The following is a 9,113-nucleotide window of genomic DNA, read 5'->3' as shown; positions in this document are numbered from 1 at the left end:
AGGTCAATGTGCAGTACCAAACTCAGCATTTAGATTTGTTGTGAGATGAAAGTAATAATACCAACGGTGTATGCTTTACTGTCATGCAAAATCAACTACAGTGGACCTGTTTATAATGTATTGGCTGCTGCCAAATCAGCCATCTATAACTACAGTGCAACAAGAATCACAGGGGTCATGAAAAAATTTGATTATGAATCATGTCAAGGTTGTTTTCTGTTTGATATTTTTCCTTTTTAAAAGCAATTAGAAGGAGCCCTGTACCACAGTCTATCATTCTACCAAATAATAAAATAAGCTGAATAGCTGTATGCCTTTATCGTATGTAGGGATTCACTTCAATTCAGGCCACTAAGATTTCAATTTACAAAAGCTCCCTTATTTTGAAAACTCAATGTTATTGTTTATTTCTTAGCAGACAGCCTTAACCAGGGAGGCTTACAACTGTTACAAGATATCACGTTATTTTTTACATACAATTACCCATTTATACAGTTGGGTTTTTGAGGTATACAGTTGAGGTATGCTTTCTCCATGTGATACCGTTTGTGACGACTCACGTAATTTCCAACGTGTTAGTTACTTTGCATTTTAAACCAATAATGCCCAGACAGCAAAAACAATCTACACGATTAAATTATAAAAAAACAATATCTGCGAATAACTGTTAACTTGATTAATCGGTCTGATTAATCTGTAAATCGGAACAGCCGCAAAATATATATATATACACACACACTGCTGTGCAAAAGACTTGGACATGTTGCATTTTGCTACTGTGATGCATTATGAGCATCAACAATTTACTCAAAGTCTCCAATAGTGTTTTCTACTATTATAATAACCTTGACTTGCATACAGAAGGAAACACATTGAGTGAAATAGCTTGCATTACTTTATTTTCAAGGTGTGGTATCTGAAGCATAATCAACAAATACAGAGAAAGATCATCTATAATTGACAAACCCACAACTGGAAGACCCAAAAAGCTGTCTAACAAGGATGAGCAATACTTGAAAATAATATCTTAAGGAACAGAAAGAAGACAAGGGTTGAATTGACAACAGAACTGACAGAAGGCACAGGTGTCGCTGTCCATCAAATCTACAGTACGAAGGTCACTCTTAAAATCAGGACTTAAAGGATGTGTTGCAGTAAGAATACCTCTATTAAGAAAGGGTAACATGACTAAAAGGCTAGAATATGCATAAGAACACAAAAATTTGACTGAAACAATGGTCAAAGGTGCTTTGGACTGTTGATGGATGAACAACGACACCTGTGCCTTCTGAACTAATCTTTTCTGCTCAATGAAGAAGTTAACATGGCAGATAAACGGCTAGGGTGGCTATGCAATGGATTACTGTAATTGAATCTTCAGCTGCTCTGCGTGTAAATATTAACTTACGACACCTCTGAAAGTATTAGTGTCATGCCAAATTTTGCATTATTTGGAGATGTGTTTGGATATTTTAAAAGTACTCATCATTTGTAATACTGAAAGTTCACATTTTAAATATACATTAATAATAGCGTAAGTAATGAACCACTGATGCATGCACATATTTATTTAGCCTCCTCAAAATAATACAAAACCAATGGCCTATGGTGCTTATGCAGCATGCAAATAGCGTTTGGTACACAAAAACCAAATTAAATGGTTAAATAATACTTTAGCATGTGGTATTTGCTCACAAGACCGACCACGATTGGTAGATATAGGGTTTGTTGTATCGTAATATAAAATAAACTTGATAATATTGCGTTTATATTTTTAGCAATATTAGTAATAAAAAGTATGTCTCTTTGAGCGTAAGTGAATTATTTTTTTAATCACACGATATCGCGCTATGGAAATTATTATCGATATCATAGTAAAATATCAATATTGGTGCCCATCCCTACTATTTATGGTTCTGACCGAATCTTTTATTGAAGGGAAACTAATAAGCAGAAATTGATCACACAAAGAAAAGATGAAGTTAGAACAAAGACCAAAAAAGGTGTATCTGAAAAGAAATGCTTTTCACAGAACATTTATAATACCTAATCTACATAAAAAGGATACAATATTATATATTCATGACCATGAAAATTTATACAGCATGTGCTGCCCCTTGAGAGTTCACAGTCGTATACCAGACAGTTATTTCTATGTTATAGCTATTTATTCAATATTTTGCTGAGAACCAGATTTATTAGAACATACAGTATCAATAAATCTCACAGATAAGGTAAAGTTGGACTATTAGCATATATCTAAGTCAAATACTTAAAATCCATAAAAATGTTGTACTTAAGTTTATTAATGGATTTTTTTCTGCCTGACCAGCACACACAGAAACACTTAACCCCAGAGAAAATCTCATTGTGTATTTTATCTGTACTTTATATACTGACCTTGTGCCCCAGTGCTTATGCAGTACTGCTTTTTTTTATCTCTCAGACTTGAAATAGCCCCCTTCTGTCATACACAGAAGGCCTCCTAAAAAGCCAGCTCATAATTGAATCATTCCAGTGTTCGGTTGACTGCTCCATTTGATTCAAACAAGTTTCAAGAGATTTAGGAACATCCTTCCCACTGAAGACAATAAGGACTTCAGAAAATATGATGCAATCTGGATGGCAGATGTGCTCTGTGTAATACAAATTGGCTTCTTATGAATGCAACAGTTTGAGAGAAAATTAGTTGTACTCATTTATGGATGTCCACAAAATCCTAAAATATACTTTCTTAGAAAAGGAAAAAAATAGAACCAGAAATATAAGGAATAAAAAAGCGCTATATTTATTTTATAGTTTTATCAGCCATTGAACTATGCAGATCACATTTTACTTATAATCAAACAGCTAGTCATTTAACCTGGAAACTTGTGCCTGCATAGCCCATTTTTATGGCATGTCAGTATTCATTTTTGTTTCATACTAAGCTTAATTACCTCAAGAGAACAGTATTTCTGTGCAAGACAAAAATCCATCAAATACTATGAAAGTCTATTCCCAGACAACTTCTATTATGTACTAATACAAATATGGAGCATATTAACTTTTAGCAAGCCCCCCCCCCCCCCCCCCCCCCCCCAACCAAAAAAAAAAAAAACAACCAAAAAAAAAACCTTGTTAAATAAAGACTTGATTATATGGGAAAAAGTATTTGTCAATTCTAAAGAAAATCTATTGGTTATTTATTCTTCTCCAGTCCCAGAGGTCATGACTGTGACGGCTGATGTCATTGACAATGATTTGCTCTTTCCAAATACATTGACAAAAGAGCATGATTAGTTGTGCCTGAATAAGCACTTGCTGTTAAATGAGTCAAACACCTTGGCTTGAAAAGTGCATTTACTCTTTTATACCTCATATTGTAGACCTCTTTACAGCACAGTAATGACTGCACTTCTTGAAAGCTATATTTGTCCACAAAACAATAATACTGGTCTCAAAAATAGCATCAGTTTCCTTGTCTGCATAGAAAGGTTTCAATTCCCAAGCGATACACTCCATACTTTTCTTTTTTTTTCTCAGATATTGAAAACATATCAAATGGTAAAGGACCCATTACAGCCTCTAGATAATAAATAGCTAGTTTATGAGAATAAGCAGTCATTAAAAGCCATGGCACATCATTCCCCCCTGACCACATAGGACCAAAGGTCTTCAAAGGGCCCTGTTCACAGCATGCCCTTGGATCACTCGGTCTTATGACCTTTGCACTTAGGTGGTCTACCCACTTAATCTCTTTTTATTATTGTTCATTACATTAAGTCAGCATTGTCTTTCTGCGGCTGGAAATTCACTCAATGGTCATATACTTATGACAATTGAGCAGTGACATGGTTATGAATCTGTCAATGAGTTGACTGTCCCAGAGGCACAAGCTTGATGTGAAGGGCTGTTGCAATGCCACTTTTACAGCTGCTGCTGGTGGTAGTGGTGGTGGCACTAGCAGTGACTTTTCACTCTCTCAGAGAAAATGAAATATTGATCCCCTGTGCTGAGATACAATAAGCAAGAAAAAGAACGGGCATTAAAAAATTAAATGCAAGTATGTATCAGCTTTAACTCAATCAAGGTCAAGGAACTTTAAGTCCTTTAGAAACTTCAAGGCTGTGTCTCCAGGGTTGTAATCACAACTGGTGTGTTTGCAACAAAAGACATTTCTAAAATAAACAAGATCATTGTCCACTCAGGCATCTAAAGCAAAGGGACTGAAGGTGCCCTTCCCTTATCTTTTACTTTCAGGATTTTTTTTTTTTTAGTTATTGGTTATAGATCTGTCTGGTAGACTAATATTAAAGTAAAGGTTTTGATTTGTTTTTGGCAAATGTCAACAGAATATTACTAATAAGACAAATCGTTTATGACTAACTTTTGCATGCAGATTTAAAGTGTCAAATCCCCAAGAATGAAAGACATCCACAAAACGATCAGATGTTGAAAAGTTCATTATTATTTTAAAAGCAGCCACAAATTTGACAAGTCTTTTTAATACTGACAAATAAGCTTCATATTTGTTTAGCAGTTTCTAAAAGAGAGATTGTTGTTAGAGCTGGTCTGTGCAGAAGGAATAAAAAAAAAAGATTATTTTTTAACTCAAAAGACTACACAGTGTTAACCTAACTCCACTGGTTCCATTAACCATGCAGATGGGACTGGTTTGTGTGAAAATGTGAGTGACTCAACCCTGTTTCTGCAGTAAATGCAAGAAAGTCTCTTATTAAATATTAACAAAGCATTAATTTATGCACCTCTGGGTTTGGGTTTTTTTTTTTCTGTGTGCACAGAGATTACTGCTAAAAACAAGAGAAACATTTGTGTTATGCCCAAAGGTTGTAAAGAATTATGCAATCCTTCTAATACCTGTCAAAATTACAACTAAAATACAAAATTACATGGAATTCCAGTAAATTCTATTAAAAGATAATGCTGCTTATTAACCAAACACCCTGTGTTAGGTCACACAGAAAGGTTAGCAGAAAAAAATATCAATTGAGCCATTTTCCTAAATAAAGCCCCAGGGTGCAATTTTCAGAGTGCTTTATTCAATAAAAAATGCTTTCAAAATTGTGCTCTGGTGATTGGGAAAGCTGGCATCATCTGTCAAGCTAACTGCAGGAAATTTCATTGAAGTAAATAATGAACCATTTACATTATTTTCCTTAGGCCTCAGTGATCCACAAATATCTATTCAATACAGCGCTTTAAACAAATTATGATAGAGACCTCCCCAACTATGACCTTTTGTGACCTCTTTTAACTGATATTTATTGTATTCTTTTTTGGGGGACTTCTGATAACACAATGTTTACATTAACTGGTCAAAGGGCAGTACATTTCTTACAGTAAGAGATCAGCCCTGCTCATAAAATCCACTGCTATAGGATTAAACATAAAGTAAAACATGCCACATGTTTTGATCCGTGGCTCAAAGATGTTATCTCACCACTTAGGAAATGAATAAACAGCATTATAAGTTATCTCAATTACAGCTATAAACCTAGAAAAAAAGATGATAAAGTAAACTAACCTAACCTAATTTCTTTGGCATTTAGTGTATTGCCATGGCCAAAGAATGTTTGTATTACATGATCGAATAACACACGTAAAAATAAAAATAATAAAACATCTATTAATCATATTCTACGGAACAAAACTACATGGCATTCAGCTTTATTTCACAAGAACATTTAAAATGTAAGACCTTGAAAGCCCTCAACTTTCTAAGAGAAAACAGCAAACTCTTACCAGATTCAATGGAAGGTGTCTAAGTTAGAAAATGTCATCAACAAAAAACAAAACCCAAAAAACAACACAGCAATGTTGCTTTTATAAATTCACTATCATCTTTAGATTTAAGCAGCTTGAAAATTTGTCTCAGCAGTATACATTTTGCAATGTTAATAAATACTGCATAAATACAAGTTTCAATAAATTGATGCATACCTACATAGACACATGGAGGGTAACATAGTCTAAAGTAAGATCAACTTCCTGAAAAGACTTTGGGTGTTGATGTATTGTATATAACTGACCCTCATTAGAAGGTTTAAAAGAAGAAAATATGTTAAATAAAAACAAACAAAAACAAACAATAGTGTTCATAATTTTTACAAAACCAATTAAACGTAATATTCATTTCCATTAGCATTACTGAATGACCTACAAGCAGTATCAAAAGAGGAAAGAGGTGTTCAGATTTGTAATGGTATTTCACCAAGTAAAACACTACTCATCTGAGCGAACTGAAAAAACATCTAATAACATGAACATCATTTAACAATGGAGTATGTGTAGTGAAACTGCCTGAAAAAATAAACAGTTCTACAACCAAACTAATGTTTTGGTTTAAATGAATGGCTAATGCTGTACAGACCGTGGAAGATTTTTTAAGACACTTTAGCCCATAGAAATCCACTGGGAAGTTGAAAAACCTGACAGCAAATACTCACAATCAACCATTTCGTTTTTTCGTACCATGAGCAATTAAAAAGGCAATTTTGTTTTGGTCCTCCCTGTTGAAGAAGGTCCAATTTAGGCTTTGGATGGCCTTTATTGTTATTTTTTATTCTTATTTTTTCCTCAATTGAAAGTGAGGAGTATGGGGTATGAATGAAACTAATCTACAATGTACTGTTTGGAAATCGAAATGTAAGCGAGTAGCCACACATGACCAGTAACCTGCCTGACAACAGATACGTCAAGATTATATCTAATTATGAGTGGTAGAGGCTAGCAGCAAGCTTGCACTGTGTAACCAATACAAATACATTAAAACTTGACAGACAAGGTGATTGCAGGTGGAAGACACACAGAATCCCACCCATTTTGAGGCCAATAGCAATACAGTAGACCTTGGAAAGCGGGACATAAGATGAGTTTTTCTTTTACTTTTACAAAATTACATGTAGGCCTAGCCTCCGTAGCCTCTTATGGCAAGCTGCCACTGTGTACAGAAAACGTATAGAGAGCATGGTCTGGATGCACTTTGTTGAACACTCCAGAATAAAAGTTGAGAAATTGCGTTTATTGTAAACAAGTCATTTTGCCCCAAAGTAAGATATGAACATTATTGAATCATATGCTTATCGATGTATATTTTATGTCACCTAATAAAACTTTTGTAGAGGGACACAAATACTCACTTCAACTGGAGCAACAACACGCACACACACACACACACACACATATATAACCAGTTTCCCCGTAAAGAATGGTATTAGTTAAAACACTTTAGTGTACCAGGTTTTTCCTCCATAGTAGAAGACCACTATGTTTAGGGTTGCTTTTGAAAATTTTATGCACTAAATTCCATATAACACTGCATTCTTCTAATAATTAGTGTAAGCACACACTGACCTCATCTGGGTTGGAGGCTTGATAGGTCAGGTTCTCGTCACTGAAATCCTGGTCTGCCTCAGCATATTCAGTCTCTCCACTGACCCCAGTGCGAGACTCATACACCGGAGTTACACAGAGCGATGGCCTTCACAGCATCATGAATGCGGCTGCTCAAGCTCTTACAAACATTTGGTACTGTTGGCTAGGATTTGTGAGATGGTGTGGAACTTTGGCTAGGATTTGTGAGATGGTGTGGAACTTTGGCTAGGATTTGTGAGATGGTGTGGAACTTTGGCTGGGATTTGTTAGATGGTGTGGAACTTTGGCTGGGATTTGTGAGATGGTGTGGAACTTTGGCTGGGATTTGTGAGATGGTGTGGAACTTTGGCTGCTTCCATTGGACTGGCTAGTCCCCTAAGACACCCAACAAGAAAAAAACACTATCTATTAAATAATAATAATAATAATAATAATAATAATAATAATAATAATAATAATAATAATAATAATAATAATGTCTTTAAATTAAAAAGCCAATGTATACTCATCTTCTACTCTGAATACAATGAAAGACAATTATTATTTTATATCAAACTAAATTGAACAAAAATGTTTATAAAACAATAATATGCTTTTAGCTTCGTAACCATTAGGCAAACCTACTAGCTTAAAAAAAAAAATGCACAGATGCTACATGAAAATGGTAAAATATATGGTTTTATGATAGGGGTTTCTTTGTACCCATTATTTGTTTCTTAATAATACATGCAATTGACATTATATAAATCAATGCTGGTACAGTACACACAAATACAACTCAACATCATTTTTTATTTTAATTGACTAGATTTGGAATTTGGAAAGCTTGAGCTTCTTTTCTGCCCCATCCTCCCGTCAGAGGTAATTCATAATACAATGCCATATATATATATATATATATATATATATATATATATATATATATATATACACACACACACACACACACACACACACACATATATATATATATATATATATATATATATATATATAGCTATATATATATATATATATATATATATATATTGCAGAACAGCGGCATGAATGACACCTATAAGTGTCATTCATGTCATAGTTGAAACCTTTTTTGCCCTCATAACAACCATCAATTAAGCCCTGTGGTGTCTGGTAGGCACCACACTGACCCAGCTGTATTTGACAGAATTTATCTGCTCCACTGAAGCAAATCAGTTTTGATTATTAACCTCCTACCCGAGGAAAGGCCCTTTAAGGTTAGGATGTGAAATGACAACCTTCCCTGATCCCACCAGTGCTATCAAACACTTTACTGTTAACTTCAGACTAACTCCGTCACAATCCTCCTTTTGAAAGCCACCTCTTATTCTTGTTTTTCCCCGTTCCCCTCTGACTGGGTGTAAGACCCACTGAACCGTGAACATTCTGCCCATCAAATTACAGTGCTGTCTAATAAAAGGTTTAACTTTTCAGCTCATCTGGTTCAGCCTTTCAGCCAGTGCTTTAAGCCTCCTGCATTTGCATTCTACAAACACTGATGCTATTACAGCATCAAATAAATTAAGCCGATTTACTCTTCTGAATAATGTTATGTTTATTGATGCTTGCATAATTTAATTTCACACAAATTCCATTAAAGATTATTCCCTCTGTCACGAAATGCTTCCAGTGGGGAAATATAATCAGTTTATAATAGATTTGTGTGTTGCATTACAGTGAACCTACTCGACTACTGTCATCTTAATAATAAAAGAGCA

The 9,113-nt window shown here is 34.6% G+C and overlaps 1 pseudogene; it reads right to left on the bottom strand.

The window, feature by feature from the left end:
• Positions 1–9,113, bottom strand: part of LOC121309221 — a 160,862-nt pseudogene that overhangs the window by 53,238 nt on the left and 98,511 nt on the right.

Source organism: Polyodon spathula, chromosome 3 (assembly GCF_017654505.1).
Source record: "Polyodon spathula isolate WHYD16114869_AA chromosome 3, ASM1765450v1, whole genome shotgun sequence".
Classification (NCBI taxonomy): domain Eukaryota; kingdom Metazoa; phylum Chordata; class Actinopteri; order Acipenseriformes; family Polyodontidae; genus Polyodon; species Polyodon spathula.
This window is presented reverse-complemented; position numbering and strand designations above follow the sequence as displayed.